The 24,740-nt window shown below is 42.6% G+C and overlaps 2 long non-coding RNA genes across 2 annotated transcripts in view; one reads left to right on the top strand and one right to left on the bottom strand.

Moving 5' to 3' along the window:
- Positions 1 to 24,740, top strand: part of LOC122464984 — a 64,895-nt gene that overhangs the window by 36,137 nt on the left and 4,018 nt on the right. The window contains exon 2 of the long non-coding RNA XR_006289465.1: positions 23,416 to 23,480. This is a non-coding gene — a long non-coding RNA (uncharacterized LOC122464984). The remainder of the gene's footprint in view (positions 1 to 23,415; positions 23,481 to 24,740) is intronic.
- Positions 4,315 to 24,740, bottom strand: part of LOC114019298 — a 96,870-nt gene continuing 76,444 nt past the window's right edge. The window contains exons 4-6 of the long non-coding RNA XR_006289464.1: positions 10,663 to 10,784; positions 9,611 to 9,731; positions 4,315 to 9,494 (exon numbers count right to left, since the gene is read on the bottom strand). This is a non-coding gene — a long non-coding RNA (uncharacterized LOC114019298). The remainder of the gene's footprint in view (positions 9,495 to 9,610; positions 9,732 to 10,662; positions 10,785 to 24,740) is intronic.

Here is a 24,740-nt window from a genome sequence, read left to right as displayed (position 1 = left end):
AGCTACAGCTCACCAAACAGCTCTCTCCGTCCAAACACACTTTCTGTCTAATTCTCAGTATTTTAAGGCTACTCTACCATGGGGATCTGCTACATTAAACACATTCTATTTGCCTGTGTTATAACATTTCCTCTTTGCAGAGCTCAGACTGCTTACTTGCAGTGGGTGTTGTGTGTGATATTAGAGGTGACTAAACAAGCTGAGAGGAAAAACTACAGCCCATTGAAGTTTGATCTAAATGCAGTGAGTATGTCCAGACGACGCCACTGAAAAGTCTCGGCTTCCTCTTTCTTTTTTTTCTTTTTCTTTTTTTTAACAAGGTGACCATTCCTGTTTGAACAAGATGTAAACTATGGTGGTTAAAATAAAACAAAGCATGTAACATTTTGTCATTTAATTCACAATAAAATCTGGGGCAGGCCGGTGAGAGTGATGTTCTGTTGTAACTTGATAATATCTTCCTTGTAGTGAAAAATATATTTATGTTCAACACTCACGTCACCTAGGGAAATGGTTTGTTGTAAATTTTAGGTGCAACTTGATTTTACTGCAGTGTTCTTTGATGGATATTGGAGAAATATCTTTACTATCCTTGGATATCACACACATGCAATTACGTGCATGGAGTCCCAATGAAGTTAGTGGTGTATCATTGAGAGCAGAAGTTGACTCCTCACCTTTCAGCACAAAATACTTTAACTTTTCTGCCCTGATTTTTAAAAAAAGCTTATTAATCATAGACAGATTTCTTTTTGCTCACCTGCTTGATGTACCTCAAAAAGGGAACCCACAGATTCATATCTGCCTCTTTTTGGTGGTGGTTGTTTTTGTTTTTTGCAAGATAACTGAAGTACAATGCTTTGTAATTTTGTGTAGTTATTTCTCATTGCATCACAACAGATGTCCCAACACCCCTTGCAGCTACTGTATGCAAGGGGACTATTTTTCAGTAGTAGTGGAAAAGCAAGAGTGTCACAAAGGCTATGCTATCTGTGGACTCCAGCGCGCTCTGTGAAAGTAAAATAAGATATTTCATCTGTGAAATCGATGGCCAAACTCCCATTGACTTCAAAGGTGCAGGATCTGGTTCATGATTCAGACCTAAAAATGAAAAGCATTTGTTTTACATTGGTACCTTCATTTTCACTGCAGCTCAGACAGAAGCCTTACTGGTAAAGCTGTTAGAATCTTAGCCTAGATCTCTTTTTACCCGCAGCTGTCAGTGGTTCACACTCCCCCTCAGTCCCATGTGCGATTCTGAATAAGTTTCCTCTATTTCCTGAGTGAAATGAAACCTTTGCTGGTTTCACTATGCTAGTATATTGTAGTAATATGTCAGCAAGGGACTCTCAAATATTCCCCCTAAGCTTGCAATGAACTCTATGAACTGTGCTAGGGATGTATGTTTTCTGAGAGAAGGGGTGAGGACTTTGGTGCTTGTACATTTGTTTGCTTAAGTGGGAAAACAACAAAGAAATCACTGTCTCATAACCATAAGCAAAGAGGGAGACAATGCCACTGAGCACGTAAACTTTTAATAGCTGCACATGCCAGAATGTATGTTTGTTCCTGAACACTACAATTAGTGTATGGTTTAATTGTATGGTAAGTGTTGAAATTGTATTACTTGGAAGTGACCACTGGGTTGAAGGAAGACTTAATGATCTTGTAGGATCAATCTCAAGAAATCACATTGCTGTGTTTATTAGTATTTCTTTGATCATTGCTGTATCCCTGTCATTTAAAAAAAATAAACAACAACGGAGATTAGATGCCACCAGCACTTAATCAGGATTTGCTCGGGTCTTGGCACATAGGGTGCTCGGTTGCCATTGGGAGGTGGAACGCAAACAAGGCTTTTCTGAAAGTTCTCAAATCAATAACTACTTACCAATGTGGCATTAGAGAGACAGCCAGCTGGCTCAACTTTCTGAAGAAACCCAAGAGGAAGAGGCAAATACAGTCTCTGCAGGGATTTCCACTGTCCTGTTTTCATGTATCCCAGGCCCACATAAAAGCCTGACTGTACCATTTTTGTAGACCTTCTTGTAGACCTTCTTGCCCATGTTATGTATTCCTAACTCGCCCACTCCTCTTAAAAATGGCAGCCCCCTCCACCAAAACCAACTCAGATATGTTGATTGGGCTCTATGTGGATCACGTTGCACATTGTTCTGTAACAAAGGATCACAGCTTGGACTTCAGATAACATGATATCGCTGTTAAAGTAGGAGCAACTCCAGAATGACCTCTGCATGGAGGAGATTTTACATCCGCTGTTTTCCACTGTATAAATTCAGTGCGCAAACTTGTTATTGCTTTTGAAAAAAACCAGTAAATGCTTCCAAATATGAACCTATTATATTCCCCAAAAGGGGAAATCTGACTTAAAACCTGAGAGCCTACTGCGTGATGCATAGTCTCTGGCACAGGAATTTCTTAAAAGCTCATGCCAGAAAGAGTGCAACATTTTTGTGAGGCTTGTGAACATTTACTCAAATTCAAAGCATTCATTCAGTCTTAGTAGCTCCATTTGTGAACAGTACAGTGGTCACATCCTTTGCCAGCACAGTATATGGCTTTATATTCTGCAACACTGAATACTTTGGCTTGCTGTTCTTTTTCTTAGCTGTTTTCTCAATAATTTTCAATGAAGGAAAATGTCAAGGCTAATATTTTCATCCGATTCAGGCATTAAAATTAGAAATGTGTAAACAAACCTGGAGCCGGTGAAATCCTTCCCCATCTAATCTCCCAGCTTTGAGCAGCCCAGTTGGGAATAAGCCTCAAGAAAGAGCTCACACCCATTAGCTACAGAGCAAACCAGCATTGTCAACCTCAGACATTAAAAAATCAAGAATCAAACCCCAAAATCATACCTTTTAAAAAAGCTGGATTTTGTGATGGGGTAATCCTTTTAAGGGTAGTAGTGCCTAGAGGTCAGTCCACCCCCTGTCACCTGGCATGGCCACTTAAGCTTTTGAGAGGTCTTATACATACAAGGACCTAGGAGATATTGATAGAGAGGAAGCAATCCTGGGAATAAGTCGAGTTTGGGAGAAATCCTTGTTACTGTTTCTTTAAGGACCTGGGACCAGGACCTTTGCAGAGCAGGTGGAGTGAGGTTCCCTCTTTTCTTCCCCAGTTGGGATGAGCTTTGGGAAGGGGATCAGCATATCTGCTGCCTCCTCCCTCATAACAGAGAGAAACACCATCAGGAGAAGGTCTGCCTGTAGTGTTGATTCCTCAAAGAATAAAGGTAAAGAGACTGATTTGCGGGAAAGGGCCCAGCTGGAGGAGAAGCTGACTGAGGCCTTGCAGCTGGCCAAAAGTACAACCCAGCTCTGGAAGGAACAGGAGGAAAGGAAACTGATTGGGATTCTTATACAGTCTCCTGAGTGTGTGTGAACTCAAGAGACTAAAAGAGGTGGCATGCACCCTGTAAAGAGTTAATAAACCAGCCCCCCCCACCCCACCAACAGGAGGGATTTTGATTTGAAGTAATCTGGTCTGGGTAGTTGATCGGAAGACCCTGAGTGGATGTTGAGGGCTGTGCACTGACAGGGCCACAAAGCCATGTACTTGAGGGAGGTGCCCCATTACAGGTTCTTATTTACAGGTTCTTGTTTACCTTGTTTTTGAGCCTTTAGGGTGTAATTGGTGTCACAGTTTCAGGGTAACTGCACTTATATTACTCATCTGTGGTCCACATTGGGCAACCACTCAAAGTCTCCTGGCTTCTAGCTGCCACCTCTCTTGGGCAGAAACCTGTGTCTTTTTCTCCTGATCAGGTTTTTCCCCCGCAGGCTGCACAGTTGTAGGGATATTAAAAGATTGACTTAACTCTATAAGGATTAGGTTGAGGACAGTTCCCTGCCTTACACTGTTATATCCCCAGCAAGCCAGACCACCTCAGCAGGCCAGCGTCTGTGCTCTGCTTTCTCCCCAAAGGCTACGAGCAGCATAATTGCTAGCAGTTATAAGTTATCTCACAGCCTTTTCTAAGCAAGCACATTTATTCTTAAGATGAAAGTACTACAAAGAAAACGTTAAAAATAACCAAAGAACTTGCATGCATGTTAAAATGCTTACCAGAGGTCACCCCCAGTTCCAGCTCTGGTTCTGGTAAGTGTCAGTCCTTCAAAACCCACAACTGGTTTTCCCTGTGGCTATAAGTCCATAACTATCAGCAGAGGCACCGACTTTCCAATGTGCCTCGCCCCCACTGCCCTCCTTCCCACAAGGCCCCATCCTGCCCTGCATCTTTCTGCCCCGCTCCACTCTGCCCTGCCTCTTCCCTCCCCTTTCCACCTCTTGCCCCAAGCACACCCTGCCGTCACTCCTCTCCCTGCCCCCCAGCGCTTCCTGCGGAACAGCTGATTGTGGCGGGTGGGAGGCGCAGATCGGTGGGGCCGCTAGTGGGTGGGAGGTGCTGGGGGGAAGGGGAGGAGCTGATCGTGGGCTGCCCATGGGTGCTCCAACCCTGAAGCACCCGTGGAGTCAGTGCCTATGACTGTCAGATTCAGAGCCAGAACAACCAGCTCAGCAGTTCATCCATTTCTTTACACAGCTTTGCCCTTTGATCTCCAGTCTCTGGCTACAGGTTATCAGCAGACAAAAACTTTCTCCTCAGGATGTAGCTTCAAAAGGCAAGATTTTTGCATAATGGGGGAGGGGAGATTTGCATTAACCTCTCTCTAGGTGTCCCCCAGGAAGTCCACTTCACACTTATTGTCCCAAAATTCCATTCTTGTCTTTCATGTTTTCAACTGTGAACTCCTACGCCTCATATCACCTTTCTCCCCTAGGGAGGTTACATACAATCCCAGCCCTATTTACAGTAGTAAATAAACATTCCATTTAATGTAATGGATCCCGAAGATGATTAAGCTTAATTCAATCAGGTTTTTCAAGGTTGTTGCAGGAAATTCCTGTCTCTGTCACTCTTGGGTCACACATTCCCCAGCCTTTCTCTGCATCTATAAGTATTAGAAACTTGCTTTAAAAAAATGCTAGTTGAGATTTTTGCATAGTCCCAAGACTTTGAGAGCTGGGGCTTCAAGAAAAACACCAAATATTGTGACAGTTGGAATAAAATTGTAAGCATTGCTTGAAACACAACACTTGTTTATAAGCATAGGACTTTACAGGCATAGGATTTTACAGGCAAATGTAAAATTGAGGGCCCTACTCCAAAGGGCCTTTGGTCCTGGTTGCTGTCTCCCACTGCAAAACCTACAGCAGTGAGCTCAGAGAGGGAGCAATTAAAATCCTTTGAGGTTCTTCTCACAACGTGTTTTTTTTTGGGGGGGGGAGGGGCGGTTAGGGTTTCTCTCAGAAAGGAGCAGGGGTTTGAGGCCCCAACCACCATGGATTTCAGGTGAGGCAGCACAGGCCACCACCGTGTGTACGGAAATAAAAAGGATTCTGCAGTGCCTTCTAGTCCTTGTCATGGCTCTTCACCAGTTCCACTCCCAGTGGTTTGCAGCTCTGGAACCTCCTCCTTAAAGGGGAAGGAGGAAAATTCCACAGAGTGGAGGAGGAAAATTCCACAGAGTGGAGAAGCTCTGCAGTGCCAGCACAGAATCCACTCAGGAGTCACTCTTATCTAGATGTTTTTGTGTCCCTTATCCCTGTAGTATTTGAGCACTTCACCAACACAAATAGATTTCAACCTTACAACATCCCGAGCAGTAGGGAAGTATTATGTCAATGTTACAGATAGGGAACTGAGGTATAGGGTAAATTAAGCATCTTGCCCAAGGCCATACAGGAAGTCAGGTGACAACTTCCTGGCTTACCAAATCCAGGCCCTATTCACAAGATCATCCTTCCTCTAGACCGTTTTCTGCAGAAGTTGAGGGGGAGGGATGATGCACATTCTCCCCCATAGTGGCTCCAACACCAACAATATTCTCCCCTTCCTCATGGATCCCTCCATGTATGGCTTTGAGCAGGAACAGTCTAGCCATAATGGTAAACCAAAGACGTAGTGAAAAGGCAATAGCCCTTTGGACAGTGGAGAGGACAACAGAGAGCAAGAGGTGAAGATGGCTGTAACCTAGATCTCATTAAAACACCACAGTTTTTCACCTCATCAGTGCTCAATTCCTATTTTCCAAAATCAAGTTGTAATGACATGTCACACACCATTCCAATGACGGACACAGGCAGATGGGAATCCAGCATGCCAAAGGAGTAATTTCTTTACAACAACTAATATCAAATTTCCACAATGCATTTGTTAGGATGAAGAGAAATTGTGATGATAAAAGTGTGAGACCTGTTGGATGCTGGTTATTTGTATTTTGATAGCACCTACAATTCTTAGGTTTTTAAGGCCAGAAGGCATAACAGGGCACAGATATTACTCAGTGATTCCTATATCTACCCCAGCAACCAGTGGGTGAACTAGAGCATATCTTTTAGAAAGATAAAATATGCGAAGTGCTTTCCAGAGTCTAAAAATACAAAGATGGACAAGGGCTTGGGGAAGGCATTACAGCACATAAGCAATGTGACCAGGATAGTGATAAGTGTGCATTTTTGGGGGAGTGGGGAGGTATTTTTAAGTTAAACACCCTCACTTCCCCATATCCCTCTACTGTTCCTTTTCACCATTCAGTGCCCTATCTACCTCCCTACAGCATTCTCCAGCTCCAAATCCAGATTTGTGTGGGTTGGAGATTAAAATTTGGTCCCAAACTGACTTTACTTAGAGCTATGGTGAAAAGTGAAACCACTGCCATCACTTGTCAAAGTGAAAATTTGACTAACCATAGCTTGAAGCATTTATTAATTCCTAGAGATAGCAGGAAGTAGGCAGACAAGTGACACATATCTGATGACTTGAGTAATAGCATTCACATTTACTCCTGATCTTCTGTGGGTCTGATATCACTCTTGTCACTATGGCATCTGAGTACTGCTGTCTTCTCGGTCGTATCCCTTACCTGGCTCACTGCTAACTCTTATGTGTTATGGGTACCAAATCATTCTGCAGATTAACTTGGGGAGCACTGTTAAACCAAGGGATGAACAAATTTACAGTCTTGGGGAAAGAGATTGCCATGGACAGGAAAGTGAAATAAAGGATGATGGTTGACAGGGAAGAGTAGGGATCCTGCTCCCATGAGAAATTAGTGGCAAACACCCCTTGATTTCAGTAGTGCAGAATCAGGTGAATTGAACCTCTTGATATCCGGTGAAGAGTGGGTGGGCGGGTTATTTCAACCTTCCTGTTGCTGTAGTTTAAAAATGATATTAAAAACAATAGTGCTAGCTTGTTCTCTCTCTCTCCAGCCATTTTGTTTTCATGAAATTACAGCTTTGAAAATGCACTGTGTGTTTAGTCTGAGTAGGTTGCCTGGGATGTTCATTAAATACCAAAGCTCAGGTTTGTGGCAGTTACTAAAAAATAACTGCAAGACAGTGACAATTAAATTTATATATCATTCTGGTTATTTGTGCTTTTCTGAACCAAATGAGGAAAATGACTGTCTACCACACTGTACTTCCAAATCAGCATTTGAAATACAGGACCTTCCAGAAAGGGAGGTTGATACAGTTCTAAACTCAGATCAAAATCTGCTTATAAGAGTATTTTGAGAGTAAATGTTCACAGCTTGATGCTTAAGTTTTTTGCTGGGAGTTCAGACTATTGCTTTCACTTTCTCGATCTAACTTTCATCCTAGCATTTTTCTATTTCCATTCTCTTACTGTATTTCTAAGAACCCCATTTAACAGCCTGGTATTTCTACTTCCCACAGCATGACTTTACCTTCTCTTTCTTATAGGCTATGGATCAGTCAGTGGATTTCAGCTTGTAAACAGTGTACCCTTCCACCTCTTGGCAAATATATATTTTAATGTTTATATGTTATCTATCTAGATAGCTAAAACCCTGCTTCAGTTGATTTCCATTCACCTCTTTGGGGAATAGGAATCTAGTTATGTTCCACTGCATAGGCGTGGAACATGGCTCTCAACTTGTCTACAACTAAATGTGTAATGCTGACCTTCAAAATCTGTGGTGACTCAGACCACAAACGAGGGACGTGATGCTAAATATCTGAGGTGGAAGCTTGAAAAGATGAAGGGTTCTGTAACATATGGCACACTGTGAAAAGTTTTCTGTAACCTCAGTTTTATGAATCAGCATTTCTGCGGTCAGTAATTAACAGTAATGAGAAGTGGGATGATGCCAGGTTTGTATGGGCTGAGTTAAATTTGCGTCAAAAACTGAGAAGTATACCTTATAATTAAGTAGAATTAAAATGCACTGTATGATGAGGAAGGTCTGGTCAGACCTAATGAAGTGCAAGCATTATATACTTTTTTCCTTCCTCCTAAATCTGTTTAGTGCTAGTGACCAAGTTCTGGATTGACAGATCTGGAAACTAAAATCCTTTGTTTATCCATAGTATAGGTACTCTGTAGGCAGTGACAGTTCAATCTTTCCTCTTATACTGCTCCAAAAATGTTTCCTAACCATGTCCTGGAGAAATGTCTTCTGCAGTGATAGGTAGCCCAGTCTTCATACCTATTCATTCTTTGGGTTCTGCTGAGACTGCTAGCAGGTGTCCTAATTTACACCAGTTGTTGTCGCTGCGTCTTTGTGATATGGACATGTATCTACTAGGAAGAGAACTGAGATCATCAGGTCAGTTCACACAGGCCACCAAATATTAATTCACATACCACAGCGACTGGTTCTGCAGTCTTGCCTTGTCAACTTTGGGTAATTACTAGTCAGAATGGCTTTTTCTATGTTCACTGTGAGGTCAGATTTCAAGTTTAGCAACAAGGTGTAAATCATTGACTTTGGTTCCAAACTGGAAGCCTTTTTTTTTCTTTTAATGCTCTCTGTCTTTCTAAAGTTCCCCTGCCCCCAGCTACTTCTTGATCCTCTCTAATACTACTTTTCACTCTCTGAATGCCTTTCCAGATCTCTTGTTTTTTTTTGTTTTGTTTTGTTTTCATTCCCATGGCCCTCTGGGATGAACCCAGCTCTGTCTCATGGAATTCCAGTACTCTGGGCTAGTCTTTGCATTCATTTTCAATACCCTTTTAAATAGGGTGACCATATTTCCCAAAGGGAAAACACGACACTGCATGGGTCTGGCCCGAGCACCTCCCCATCCCCGTGGGGCTAGCTCCAGCTGCTCACCCAAGGTGCCCGCCCCCCTCCCCATGAGACTGTCGCTGGTCGCTCGAACCCTGCCGACCCCCTGTGCACTAGAACCCTTCCTCCCCCACATCTCCGCACGCCCCTCACACATTCCTCTGCACCCCATGTTTTTGACAAAGGTGGGCATTTGTCCTGGTTGCTCTTGCCAATGGATAAAAAAAAGGACGTCCTGGCCAAAACAGGATGGATGGTCACCGTACTTTTAAACAACTTTGTTCTCTCCCCACTGTTGAAGTTCATCAAAAATCTCTGAGGAGATCTATTCAGTTATCTTCTTGTGATTTTATTTTTTTGTTCAGACTCCTGCAATAGGAGGGCAGAAAGAGAGAATCATAGACCTGAAAATATGAGCAGTTGCTTTCACGTCTCTGAACTATGCCCCAAAAGCATCACATCGATTCTTAAACATATGGTGTTACCTGAGCAATCTTGCCCAGACAGTCAATCAAGACATGTTTTTTGTCTGTCCCTGTTCAAAACTCTGTCTTCTCTTCTGAGATAGTTTGTTTTGGACTCCTGTGTACACTGAATGCAAATATGCTGTAAAATGAAGCAGATTACAGTGATCTGCTGAAAGTTCCTGTGGGGTAACACGAATCTTTTCAGAAATATCTGCTGAAGGTTCCCCAGCCCTGGCATTGATGGGAAATTGAAAGTAATAATTTAGCTTGCACTGAAATTAACTACAGAGGATTTGAAAGCTTGCAGACTCTTTCCAAGACTGCAGACTGCAGATTAAATAAAAACTTTCAGTGTTTCTTTCATTTATTCATTTCATTTCCTTTACTTATAACTACTAGTAGGAGCAAGTTTATCTTTTCCTTTTAACTTTCCTTTACTTATGTTTTGCAATTTGGGGATTAGAATTAAACCACATATTCTTAGCAAGGATTTACCAGTGCTATAGATGCACATGGTAAATTATTAGTACTTGATCTAACTGCATATTTTTAGGGCCAGAACCTTAACTAGTGTCAGTTGGTGAGCCTCCATTGACTGCAGTGCTGATTTACATCAATTTAGGATCTGGTCTTGATTGAAGTTTTAGCCTGCTCCTCACTCTCCCCTTTGCTGACAGAGAGCGAGAAGTGAGGGCTAGTTTGCTAGGCAAGGAACTCTTAGAAGTTCCTGTGATAAGATGCAGCTCTCACCATATATACACTGTCAACTGTATTTCAGTTTACTGTTTTTAATTGAAATAGAGCATTTCAGAGCCGCTGATAAGCAGCCAAAAAGTGCTCTCATTTCTCACACAACCATATCAGAAGCCTGATATCAGGGATTGTAAACCAATTTCCATCCTGCTTTAAAACTAGCTTGATGATCAGAGGAACACTGTCTAAATGCTATTTTTAAAGAATATATTAAAATTAAACTTTTAAACATGCAGGGAGTTACTTATTACCTATTTTCAAACTACTCCAAGGATCTAACTCCAGGGGTAACTGGTAGGGGAGTAAATTATGCTCACCGTAGCCTGTTGTGATTGCTCCTGCCAAGTCATGCTGTTTGCAGCTGCAGTAGCAGTCCAGGGGTTCACTTTTAAAATGGGGACTGGTGCTTCTGAAAATCCTGCCCCAGGCTCATAGAAATCTAAGGAAAGACAAATGATCCTATGTCATAATGTGGCTGCTTTTATTGTTACCATCAGTATTGGCTCAAAATAGGTTGGCCAGTTCGTCTTCTAACCGTGTGTCTTGTTTATTTTCTCTTACAATAATCATATGTCAGCTATGTTGCATATAATAGAATGAGCTGATAAGAGAATACTGGCTCATTATTTATCGGCTTACTCTTATCTATCTTTTTGTATACACATGGAAAACACTTTCTCATAAAGGTCTTCTGTTCGCTTAGCCTCTCACATGCCTCTGATACTGTGCCTCCACTCCTGAGCAGATCATAGAATCATAGAATATCAGGGTTGGAAGGGAACTCAGGAGGTCATCTAGTCCAACACCTTCTCAAAGCAGGACCAATCCCCAACTAAATCATCCCTGCCAGGGCTTTGTCAAGCCTGACCTTAGAAACTTCTAAGGAAGGAGATTCCACCACCTCCCTAGGTAACGCATTCCAGTGTTTCACCACCCTCCTAGTGAAAAAGTTTGTCCTAATATCCAACCTAAACCTCCCCCACTGCAACTTGAGACCATTACTCCTCGTTCTGTCATCTCTACCACTGAGAACAGTCTAGATCCATCCTCTTTGGAACCCCCTTTCAGGTAGTTGAAAGCAGCTATCAGATCTCCCCCGCATTCTTCTCTTCTACAGACTAAACAATCCCAGTTCCTTCAGCCTCTCCTCATAAGTCAAGTGTTCCTGTCCCCTAATAATTTTTGTTGCCCTCCTCTGGACTCTTTCCAATTTTTCCACACCCTTCTTGTAGTGTGGGGCCCAAAACTGGATACAGTACTCCAGATGAGGCCTCACCAATGTCGAATAGAGGGGAACGATCACGTCCCTCGATCTCCTGGCAATGCCCCTACTTATACATCCCAAAACACCATTGGCCTTCTTGGCACCAACGGCACACTGTTGACTCATATCCAGCTTCTCGTCCCTGTAACCCCTAGGTTCTTTTCTGCAGAACTGCTGCCGAGCCATTCGGTCCCTAGTCTGTAGCAGTGCATTGGATTCTTCCGTCCTAAGTGCAGGACTCTGCACTTGTCCTTGTTGAACCTCATCAGATTTCTTTTGGCCCAATCCTCTAATTTGTCTAGGGCCCTCTGTATCCTATCCCTACCCTCCAGCATATCTACCTCTCCTCCCAGTTTAGTGTCATCCACAAACTTGCTGAGGGTGCAATCCACACCATTCTCCAGATCATTTATGAAGATATTGAACAAAACTGGCCCGAGGACTGACCCTTGGGGCACTCCTCTTGATACTGGCTGCCAACTAGACATGGAGCCATTGATCACTACCCATTGAGCCCGACAATCTAGCCAACTTTCTATCCATCTTCTAGTCCATTCATCCAGCCCATACTTCTTTAACTTGCTGGCAAGGATACTGTGGGAGACCGTGTAAAAGCTTTGCTAAAGTCAAGGAACAACACGTCCACTGCTTTCCCCTCATCCACAGAGCCAGTTATCTCGTCATAGAAGGCAATTAGATTAGTCAGGCATGACTTGCCCTTGGTGAATCCATGCTGACTGTTCCTGATCACTTTCCTCTCCTCTAAGTGCTTCAGAATTGATTCCTTGAGGACCTGCTCCATGATTTTTCCGGGGACTGAGGTGAGGCTGACTGGCCTATAGTTCCCAGGATCCTCCTTCTTCCCTTTTTTAAAGATGGGCACTACATTAGCCTTTTTCCAGTCGTCCAGGACTTCCCCCGATCGCCATGAGTTTTCAAAGATAATGGCCAATGGCTCTGCAATCACATCCGCCAACTCCGTTAGTGCTCTTGGATGCAGCGCATCTGGCCTCATGGACTTGTGCTCGTCCAGCTTTTCTAAATAGTCCCAAACCACTTCTTTCTCCACAGAGGGCTGTTCACCTCCTCCCCATGCTGTGCTGTCCAGTGCAGTAGTCTGGGAGCTCACCTTGTTCGTGAAGACAGAGGCAAAAAAAGCATTGAGTACATTAGCTTTTTCCACATCCTCTGTCACTAGGTTGCCTCCCTCATTCAGTAAGGGGCCCACACTTTCCTTGATTTTCTTCTTGTTGCTAACATACCTGAATAAACCCTTCTTGTTACTCTTAACATCTCTTGCTAGCTGCAACTCCAGGTGTGATTTGGCCTTCCTGATTTCACTCCTGCATGCCCGAGCAATATTTTTATACTCATCCCTGGTCATTTGTCCAATCTTCCACTTCTTGTAAGCTTCTTTTTTGTATTTAAGACCAGCAAGGATTTCACTGTTAAGCCAAGCTGGTCGCTTGCCATATTTACTATTCTTTCCACACATCGGGATGGTTTGTCCCTGTAACCTCAATAAGGATTCTTTAAAAGACAGCCAGCTCTCCTGCCTATCATCTCCATCCCAGTTTGTGTGGTGGATTTGTGAAGTGCAGATATAAAGATTAGCATCAGACCTCTAGTTTCGTTTTTTGAGAGTGACCTTGAATTGGCATGTCCAGAAGTTTAAAGTTAGTGCAGTAGGATCACTGTCCCACTGAGACCCTGTATTTACAGGTCTTTCTGCATTTTCATTCTTACCTAAGCCCTATCTTGAGCGTGTTTATAACTCTGTTCTTTACAGGGACCTGGAAATTAAAATTTGACACACAAGCTTCCAGTCCAAAAGAAAATTTTGTTTTCCAAGCACATTTGATTTTATTGGGTCACATTTGCTTAATGGCAGTCAGGTCAGAGGGAGCAAGAAATGAATGAATATACTCTGAAATGTTTTTGTAACCCTTATACAACTTTAGCTGAAAATATTTGTTAGGATGCTATTCCTTAAAGTGCAATTCTACTTTGAAAACAACTCTTTAACATGGGACGTTTCTTACTCATCCATTCTATACCATGTGTGTGTTCATGATGATAGCTGCTAAATCTAATGATGAGACAAATTTTTACTACTTTTTTCTTCTGCTATCCCTGCATAGTCAACACTGCTTAAAGAGAATGAACCAGGTTTTATATCTCCTTGAGCATTATAAACAGAATTGTTTACCAACTTGCACTTACAGAGCCAGTGACCCATTGCCAGTAATGTGGCTATTCAGGTTTACTTGAGGGCACACTCTGGACACAGATTTCAGAGTAACAGCCGTGTTAGTCTGTATTCGCAAAAAGAAAAGGAGTACTTGTGGCACCTTAGAGACTAACCAATTTATTTATTTATTGTGGAACAGTATGCATCCGATGAAGTGAGCTGTAGCTCACGAAAGCTTATGCTCAAATAAATTGGTTAGTCTCTAAGGTGCCACAAGTACTCCTTTTCTTTCTGGACACAGAGGGGTTGCAAAGGTGGAACTGAGGGCATAATTTGGCATACAGAACCATTATTACTAGTGATAATGCTCAAGAAGCAAGAAAATCGAATTTGAGACTCAGATCTCAAGCTGAGTTTACAAGACTCGGAGTTACAAAAAAAATCTTTTTGCCTGTGAACTCAGCACGTTTCATCTGTAAGTCACTGAAAGAAAAATAAACATGGAACCAGATTGCCATTTGTCACGTGACTTTTTTAAGCATTGAAGATGCATTTGAAGGAGAATCACCTGATGTGAATATTCCTTTTTCTTCCCTCCCCACCGCCCCCCAAACAACTAATATAGATAATGGCTAAGACTGTAGTTCAAACAAGGCCTGTTTGGTACGCATAGGAACTACTAACTATGTGAATTTTAAAATGAGTATACTGTACTTCAGTGCTTATTCTGTATAATACACTGCTTGTATATGGATTACCTTTATTAAAATATAGATTACCTTTATTAAAATATATATAGTTTTAGGCCATCCATCATGAAGGAAGCTCAGCTATAAAATTACAGTCTAGCTTCCTAAGTGGACTTCTTCCACCTCCTATACTCGCCCCAACTCCACTCCAGCTAAAATAGCTTCCCACAGCAGTCAGGGGTTGTCATGGTTGTAGCATATGAGCCTTCCTCTTTCAGAATTGGCAGTGTTACTTCCATGACAATGCTCCTACCTCCTGTTGCTCCAGGAAGTGAGGGGCTAGAATTGGGATTGGAACCAGCAAAGCAAAGCAAAGCAGGATAAGATCTTGTAGACGTTGTTTGGCTTTTCCTGTAAAGTAACCTTTTTAAGTACTTTGATTCATTTTAGTTTCTGCGTGGCAATGGAATGTGGTTTTGTTCTTTTAAACTCGCAGTTCAATAGAGATGCAACAGGTACATGGAGTACCGCTAGAGATCCAGTTTGCCCCATGTACCTGCTATGGCAGACAGCAATGAGGTAGTTAACAGTGTGTTAGCACAACAGGACATATCTCCAAGGGGACAGTCTATTTCAGTAATATGAGGATTAAAGGTCAAATATGTACTGACACAACTGATAGTTCAGAAAGAGCTGTTCCAGTCCAGGCCATAAAAAAGTCTCCAATTTAATTGTCTCTAAAGCAGGGGTGGGCAAACTTTTTGGCCCGAGGGCCACATCGGAGTGCAAAACTGTATGGAGGGCCAGGTAGGAAAGGCTGTGCTCCCCAAACAGCCTGGCCCCCACCCCCTATTTACCCCCTCCCACTTCTCACCCCCTGAATGTTCCCCTCAGAATCCCTGACATCCGCTGCTCCTTGTCCCCTGACTGCCCCCTCCTGGGACCTCCCACCCCAAACCGCCCCCCCTGGGATCCCACCCCTTATCCAACCCCCGCTGCTTCCTGTCTGCCCCGACCCCTATCCACACCCCCGCCACCTGACAGGTCCCCCGGGACTCCCACGCCCTCTCCAACCCCCCCGTTCCCCGACCCCTGACTGCCCCCCCAGAACCTCCGCCCCATCCAACCACCCCTTGCCTCTTGTCCCCTGACTTCACCCAGGGTCCTCCTACCCAACCCTTCACCAACGCACACACTCCGCTGCTGCCCCCTTACCGTGCCACTCAGAGCGGCAGGAGCTCGCAGCCCCGCTGCCTGCCCGGTGGCATAGCTGTGGGGAAGGGAGAAAAGCGGGGGAGGGGCCAGGGACTAGCCTCCCAGGCCAGCAGCTCAGGGGCTGGGCAGGACGGTCCCGCGGGCCAGATGTGGCCTGCGGGCCGTAGTTTGCCCACCTCTGCTCTAAAGTACACATTTGCCCAATAGACCATAATGGAGAATGAGCTAAATTTGTTTCTAGTGTAACTTGAGCCCAGTGGAGTTTCACCAGGGATAACTTTGGCCTGTTAGAACAATAATGTATGGGCTTTAGGAGTGTCTTATACATTTCAACTAAAATATTGATTTGTCTCTTTATTTGAAAGATAAATCCCCATTAAAAATTATGACAAAACATATGGAAATAACAGGCACAAAACTACATAAAAATAACAATCCATAAAAATAAGGACATTTGATAGTTAAGTCTTCACTCTATTCCATCAGTAACTTGAACCTGCTGTGCTTGAGTATTGCACAAGGATATAGAATATAACTGCGTGTTTTTATCTGATATCCTTGCTGAACAAAGACACTGCTGAGTGAGTTATGAGAGAGATGGAGCAGCAGCCTTAACTATGATTGAATTTCGTCAACCTAATCCTTATAGGGTTAAGTCAAATCTTTTAACATCCCTACAACTTTTTTCATAGCCATGATTAATAGTTATTGTGCTAAAATATCTTTATTTCTTTATTCTGATACCAACTTCAGCTTTCTCGATTTATTTATTTCATTCGCCTCTTGTGTTTTGTTGCAGAAATCACAGGTGAATGATAACTCTAGAGAAAGAGTAATAGTTATGTAGGTTTTGGGTGCAAGGACTGTCTTTTTCAATATGTGTTAGTACACTGCTTAGCACAACAGGGCTGAGTACAATGCTAAACACAACTCACTGACTGCATCCCTTAGGTCTACATTAATACTGATAGTAAGTAATGAGGATTATATATGTTTACATATAAAGAAGCACGCGACCATCAGCAACATCTCAGAATGGTGAAAAATAGGATTTTTTTGCATTTCTGGGGAACCTACAGTAAATCGAAACAATAGCAACCAGAAGCATCCCATAGCGACTCATAAAATCCTCTGATGTGGCTGTGGGGTGATCAAAGCATGCAAGTTAATTCATCCAGCCACTTCTGAACTTTAAAGAACAAGCTTCCCATGAGTCCACCCTTAGTCCTGTACTTCTGTTCTCTCACTTGACAGGGCATTTTGCTCTGGTCTTCAGGGGTATAACACTGAGTCACTCAAGAAATTCAAGGACACATGCTACTAATCTTTAGGCATATGCTGTACTGTATTATTTGTATTCATCTTAAAAGTAATTTATTTTCACACATTCTTAATATTTGTTTTGCTAATAGCTGAGAGTTTGTAGGGAGCACGGGAAGCTGCTTTCTCGTGATCTAGTGCATTGTGCTGCAGATGCTGGTGGATTCATTTTGCTTTGTATCTATATTTCATTGTGGGCAATCTTTCAATCCAATAACCTTTTTATGTAATACAGTTAGGGATATAGGCCACAGCAACAAAGCTAACCTGCTATTATACTTAGAAGAGGCCAAATGCAGACCTGGTATTCTGCCAGGGCTGCATTTTGGAGTCTTACATAACATTCACATCAATACTTTGTCTGCTGGGGGCAGTTTCTATCTGCCATCTCCCTCCAGATTCTGCCTTCGTTTTTAGCTAGCACTCTTAAATTGATGGCATTCCTTTAAAGGGTGACTCCTTCCTATTTGTAGTCTTTGTCTTGACGAAGGGTATGTTTGTATTGCAATCAAAAGTGTGATTTGCAGCTTGTGTGGGCATTTCCATGCTAGTTTTTATCTAGTTAACATGCTAAAAAATAGCAGTGAAGATGCGTTGGCATGGACATCAGCATGAGCTGTGCAAGGACTCTAGGGATTCTGGATACATACTTCTGGATATATTCTTGCATAGCTAGCCTGTGCTGCATCTTCAATGCAATTTTTAGCCGTGCTAGCTAGATTATGTCTACTTCAGCTGTAAATCACACCTTCAATTGCAGTGTGGACATCCCACAACCTATAGCTTCACATCAGTTCCCTTCATAAAATGTCTGAGGAACATACGTGCCTGTCATAGAGGAACTTCCTCATCTCTTCGATCCCAGATTTCAACTCGGACTTCTCGTTTGCTTCTGTTGACCAAGGCTACAGCAACAGACTTCCCTGCAGATCTGCCTGTTGCCACATATACAGCGCTGCAATGCAAGCCTCTTTCCACTCCGCTGCATTTTTAATTTATGCCTTCATATTTTCTTACCTTGACCATTGCAACTCCCTTCTCTCTGTTCCACAAGTTTCAGCTCTCCAAAATCTCATATGTACAGAATTCTGCTGCTGTCTTACGGATCTATAAGAGGGCAACCATAGCTGAAGACAACTCCAGTGGCTCCCCATTTGCTTTTGGCATTCATATCTGCTTCAAAAATGTTTCCCTGAATATGTGTTTACCTTAGGCTGGATATGGATTTAGTTTGCATGGGGGGGGGTGTGTGTGCGCACTTTTTTGGCCCTAAAATTTTACAAACATGCACGATAGTGTAATGGGCTGGCAGACTGAGATTAGGGATGAAAGACCACTAGAAAAGGGACTATATGTGTTGGTGAGAGAAGTAACTAGGGGTTGGACAAAGGAGGTCCTGTAGGGAAGACCCTAGGAATGTCCAAGTTTGGGGAAATATCTGTTGTGTTATTACCAATAAAAGCAATCCCCAAGAAGGGGCTCAGTTTGGACTATACATACAGGTGACACATGACTCTTGTGTTTGGGGAAGCTGGGTGTGAGCACCAGAAGCTCCCTAGAAGTGTGGGGGGGGGCACCAGTGCCCAGACCGTGCCCTGCCTCCCGCTCTGCCCCGAGGCTCCACCCACGCTTCACCCCAGCTCAGCCTCTTTGCCCGAGGCCCCGCCCCCACTTCACCTCTTCCCACCCCCACTCTGCCTCTTCTCCTGAGGCCCCCCACCCACGCCTCTCTATCCTCTCCTTCAAGGCCACCCACTGCTCACGCCTCTCCACCCCTTCCGCCGAGACCCCCCAACCCGCTGCTCACTCTTCTTCTCTCCTGAGGCCCCCCCGCCCATGTCTCTCTGCCCCCTCCCCCGAGGCACCTGCTGTTCGCCTCTCCACCTCCTCCCCATGTGGGAAGAGATGGGGGTGTGAAGAGGCGGAATACGGGTGAGGCCATGGGAGAAGAGACCGAGTGGGAGTGGGACCTCAGGGCAGAGCTCAGGTGGGGCCACAGTCCGGGCACTCGTGGCTCCCCCATTTCTTAAGAGCTTCCAGTGGCGATGCTCCAAAGGTGGCAGGCTGGCGCCCCTCCAAAGAGAGGTGCACTGCACCCTGCATTTCTTGCCCCATTTGGAGAAGCTTAGCTTTCCCATGCCTCTTATATCTGCCAACCCATGACTATACAGGGTGGGAACTGCAGCTGCTTGCAAACAGTGGTGGCAGAGTTAACATCAAGCATTTCCAGAAAAAAGGTCCTGTGGCCTACTACTTGTTTTACATATTTACTCCTGTTCCTGTATTTCTTTCTTTCCTGCGCTACAGCTACATTATTTAATACTTCGAGTTGTGGATAAATTTTGTGTGCAAAATGCTTCAGCATGTGCTTGAGTACAGTTCACTTTGGCCCCACTTCAGCAAAGCAATGTTTCCCTTTTACTTTGTCACAAACATCTGATATCTAAGACTGATATCAGTGATGGCCTATGATAGGGGAACCTCTAAGAACTCTGTGGGTTGCACTGATCTGCAGAAGACTGTGTGACCAACTTCAGCTAAGCCGGGCAGCATTTGATCCCGTGACTGCTGCACCTCATTCAAATAATAGATAGCAGCTCATATTTCTTAAAGTAGGCAAAGTTAGCTTGTCAAGACTTGAGATAATGAAACACTAGGAGCAGCTTCACAGCTCCTTTTTGGGGGACCATGTACATTTTCAATAGACAATCATAATATTCTGAGTTTTTCTTGGCTTTGACGAATATACCTCACCAATGGAGAGATGGCAAACTCAATTAAGCACCATAACTGATTGCAAGAGCATCTTGCATATGAATTAACCTTGTGTTTTTTCTATAAAAGTGTAAAATATGGCATTTCACGTTATCTTTTAAAATATTTCTTCTATTTTTTAAAAAGAAATACAATGCTCAAATAAATTTGTTAGTCTCTAAGGTGCCACAAGTACTCCTCTTCTTAATCCAAAGCAGAATCAGATGAATGCCTCTAAAGGATATGTTGCCATATAAAAGCATTTAATGTCTGAAACGCCCTTGTTTGGATTACCCTATACTTTTATAGTTAAGTAGTGCAGTGGAACAGAGAGAAAGAGAGTGTTTCTTTCTTTCTTTTTTTTTTTAAACCATGCCCTCATTCATGCCGAAAACACAATATATGTTTCTGGTAGGGAGACTGTTCAGTTCATATTTATGGATAGATCAGTACCCAAAACCAATAGTGAAAGCTAGTGATCTTGTAGATGGAGGAAACACCCTGTAATTTGCTATTGGCATCACAATGCCTGGGATTTAATCTTTATTCAAAAACTATATGTGTTTAGACACAGGATCATCATAAAACAATGTTTAGACCTCATGTAAACAAACAGCAGCTAGGCAATTCGCCGCATCCCATACAATTCACAACTTTAAAGGAGATTTAACCCTCTTTTTTTTTTGTATATTTTCCCATAAAAGTTCTACTTACTGTATTTAGCAGAAATGAGTTTGTTTGGATGTGAGTCTAGACACACTGTGATTTGAAGGGAACAGATACATTCTTACATGTCCCGTCAGAACATCTTTTGACTCCCTAGGAATATCCAGATAATCAGTTAGCGTCACTGGTAGAAAGAACACTTTACACAAGTTAACCCAAAGAGTGAGATGGTGCAGGTCGTTGTGAAGAGGATACTGACTTTGCTTTTCCAGATAGGAGAACATAGTTCAAAACGTGTATAAACAACAAAACACACTAGGGGAAGAGCCATGGAAGTTGTGATGTATGTGGCTATGTAAGTGACATCATTGGTTTAGCTGTCTATATTTCTTGAATCTTTCTGTCTGGAGGCAAGATGGCATTCTTGGAGTGCTTTCCCTTGGAGACTTTGCTTTTGCTCTTCTTTATTTCTGAGGTGACCATGGATTTATATAATGGCATTATGGTATTTTCTGTTTTATTATCTATCCCTTTCCTAATGGTTCCTAACATTGTTAGCTTTTTTGACTTCCACTGCTCATTGCGTGGATGTTTTCAGAGAGCTATCCACGATGACTCCAAGATCTCATTTTTGAGAGGTAACAGCTAATTTAGACCCCATAATTTTGTCTGTATAGTTGGGATTATTTTTTTCAATATGTATTACTTTGCACTTGTCAACATTGAATTAGTCTGCCATTTTGTCATCCAGTCACCCAGTTCAGTGAGATCCTTTTGTAAGTCTTTGCAGTCAGCTTTGGACTTGACTATTTTGAGTAATTTTTTATCATCTGCAAATTTTGCCACCTCACTGTTCACCCTCCTTTCCAGATCACTGATGAATATGTTGAACAGCACTGATCCTAGTACAGATCTGCTGTTTACCTCTCTCCACTGTGAAAACTGACCATTTATTCCTATCTTTCGTTTCCTATCTTTTAACCAATTACTGACCCATGAGAGGACCTTTGCTCTTACCCCATGACTGTTCTCTTTGCTTAAGACTGTTCAATGGTAAGAGACCTTGTCAAAGGCTGCTGAAAGTCCAAGTACACTGTATAAACCGGATGACCCTTGTTCACAGGCTTGACGACTCCCTCAAAGAATTCTAATAGATTGGTGAGGCATGATTTCCCTTTACAAAAAACCACGTTGACTCTTCCCAGTGGTGCTGGAACAAGTTTTATAGTGGAGGTACTGAAAGCCATGGAACAAAACTGTAAACCCTGTAGCTGATGGAAAACACTTCAAGCTGGGGGTTGCTGCTACACCCCCAGCACCTCTACTTCCAGCACCCCTCCTCTGCCCAAGAAATTGTGTTCATCTGTGTGTCTGATTTATAATAATTCTGTTATTTACTATAGTTTCAATCAATTTGCCTGGTACTGAAGTTAGATTTATTGGTTTGTAATTGCCAGGATTGCTTCTGGAGCTTTTTAAAACATTGGTGTTACATTAGCAACCCTCCTGTTGTCTGTTACAGAGACTGATTTAAGCAAGAGGCTACATAGCACGTTTAGTAGTTCTGCAATTTCATATTTGAGTTCTTTCAGTGCTCTTGGGTGAATACCATCTGGTCCTGACGACTTATTACTGTTTAATTTATCAATTAGTTCCAAAAGCTCCTTTATTGACACCTCAGTGTACACTGCACACCACTTGGACAGCACATAGGGTATGTGTAGCTGAACACTATGTTGAAAAGCAGGCTGTGTCCATGCTGTGGTGTGTAGCTACATATATCAATGAAAGGCTCTGACGGGGAGCTGCAAAAGCCTTTCTCTGCTGCTGGAATCTTTCATGCAGCAGGAAAAATCTCTGACAGCGGGGAGGCAACAGACACAGTGTAGATTGGGGATGTACTGCTTGGGCCAGCAGAGAGCCGTGCAGGGCACTGGTTCTCAACCTTTTTTCATTTGCAGACCCTTAAAAACTTCGAATGGAGGTGTGGACCCCTTAGGAAATCTATTGTCTATATATATAGTTGAAGTCCGTTCAGTCAGTTTTCAGTCTAAGTCTTTTGCAGACCCTCTAGACATAATCCACGGACCCCTAGCAGTCTGCGGACCAGAGGTCAAGAACCAAGTGTAGGATACATACCCACAGGGTTCAGGCCTGCCTAAGCACTGCCTCACCGTCTATACTGCTCTTTGTACCCATGCTCGGTGGATGCTCAGTGTTTGTACTCTACACACCACCGAAAGGAGCGTGTAGTATAGACGTGCCTTTAGTTACCCATCTGTACATTGGGGATGATGTTGATGATCATACTCCCCTAGCTCATAGGGGTAGATATATTAAAGAGTCTGAGGTGCTCCGATACTATTATGATGGGGACCTAAGACAGAGCAAAATGAAAATACCATGAAAAATCTAATGCTTTTGCAAATGCCCAAATAATCTCTTATCAAAGAAACATCAACTTACATAAAAATAACGTATATGAATAGAACAAAACATCTCTCATCTTGAGTCTTCATTTCTACAAATACTCTTCATAGCAACAGTTTAGGAGAAAAGTCAAGCTTGCAGAACTTCTCAATAGAACTGCCACAAGATTCTCTGGTGCTTTGAGGTAAAAGCCAACCAGTGCTTTTTTTTCTCAGCCCTTTTCTGAGCTAGTCGTGCTCAATTACTCCCAGCAGATAAGTAATTCAAGAAGGATCTGACCCATTTTGAAATATACTTTTCTTTTAATTGCAATGCGTGAATGATGCCCAGATTCCCACAAATTACGTTAATTTGATAGGGTTACATGAAGCAGCAAAGGGTGCTTAATAAAAAAATGATGGTGTCTTGCAAATGAATAGCAGGGTATTTAGTGTCAAGGTATTGCAATGTAGAGAGCATTGACTGTTTGTTGAAATTAAGGCCTATAGCCAAGAGAGAATTATTAAACTTTAGCTAATAATGTTTATTGCTTTTCATACAGTGTCATTGTGGAAGATCATAATGCCTCAGTAGTTAAAGGAAAATGAGACAGGAACAATATAGTAGGTAAGGCACTATTAAATTAGCTTTTAAAAGAAACACGGCAAATGTTTAATGCTAACACTGGACAGAGAGAAATTCAGCTGCAAAGAATTTCATTAAAGTGACAGTATTCAGTGTTTCATTTGATCATAATGGAAAATTTATGACAGACCGAAATAACAAAGTTGCTCCTAAGAGAGGGTGGGGGAGATACTCGCTACCATTTATTTAACTGTGTAACCATGGGGCTTAATTTTCTGTTTGCCCTGTGTCTTTCCAGAAACCTCCCCACCTTCCGCAACACCCAGTTAATAAGATCACCTGTTTACCAAGCAGTCTGGTTTATATTCTAATGGTTAAAAAAAATTTTTTTAAGCCCTAGTTTCTTTCAAGTTGAAATACCATCACTTTTCAGATTCAAAAATCAAATACGTTCCACAGTGCTCAGAGTCAAATTCTGCTTTTGGCCCAATGTGTATGAACCACTCCTATTCAAAAGGTTCAGACCTATTTTAAGGTTGTATGTTGCCTAGGAGGTGCTGAATTGTCCCCTGGACATCAGCTGCAAATATCCAAAGGTGGAATTTGGCCATCAGTTTGAACTTGGAAGTGATAGGTTATGGACACAGCATTTATTAATGCTGTAAATTTTTAATCATCTGTCACAGCAAATCCCGCCCCCGCCCCCACATTTATTGCACTTCCATTACATCTTTCCCTCCCCGTGCCCTCCCCACCACCCCCAAAAAAGAAAAAGACTGTGCTAGATATATGTTTTCATGAAGTCTTCTACGTTCTTTTTTTAAATGCTTAAACACCATTTTATTTAAAGACAGGGACTTTTTTCCATGGATGACCGAAATTAAAGAAAAATATATATTTGGCATAAGCAACTTGTAAAATATACAGAGAGGGATATAAGATAAATGACTGCATTTGCTTTAACTTCTCCCAAACCAAAAGTATTACTGTAAAACATAGTGGACTAGAGCCTCAGATGATTTCAGTGGAGCTACACCAATTCATACCAGTTGAGGTTGTGGCTCAGTGTCCTCCCATTAGCTACTCTGACTGGAACTTCAGTATATGAGAAAGGTGAAAGTGGACAGAGTTAATGCTAAACTGAACATGTGTATAGGAACTGTGCAATATTGGGCCAGATCCTCACCTGTTGTAAATTGGCAATGCTTCATTTGCAACGGCATCACATTGTTGGCTCATAGGCAATTTGTGACCCACTATAAACCCAAGATCTGTTTCAGCAATACTACTGTTCAGCCAGTT

Source organism: Chelonia mydas, chromosome 3 (assembly GCF_015237465.2).
Source record: "Chelonia mydas isolate rCheMyd1 chromosome 3, rCheMyd1.pri.v2, whole genome shotgun sequence".
Lineage (NCBI taxonomy): Eukaryota > Metazoa > Chordata > Testudines > Cheloniidae > Chelonia > Chelonia mydas.
This window is presented reverse-complemented; position numbering and strand designations above follow the sequence as displayed.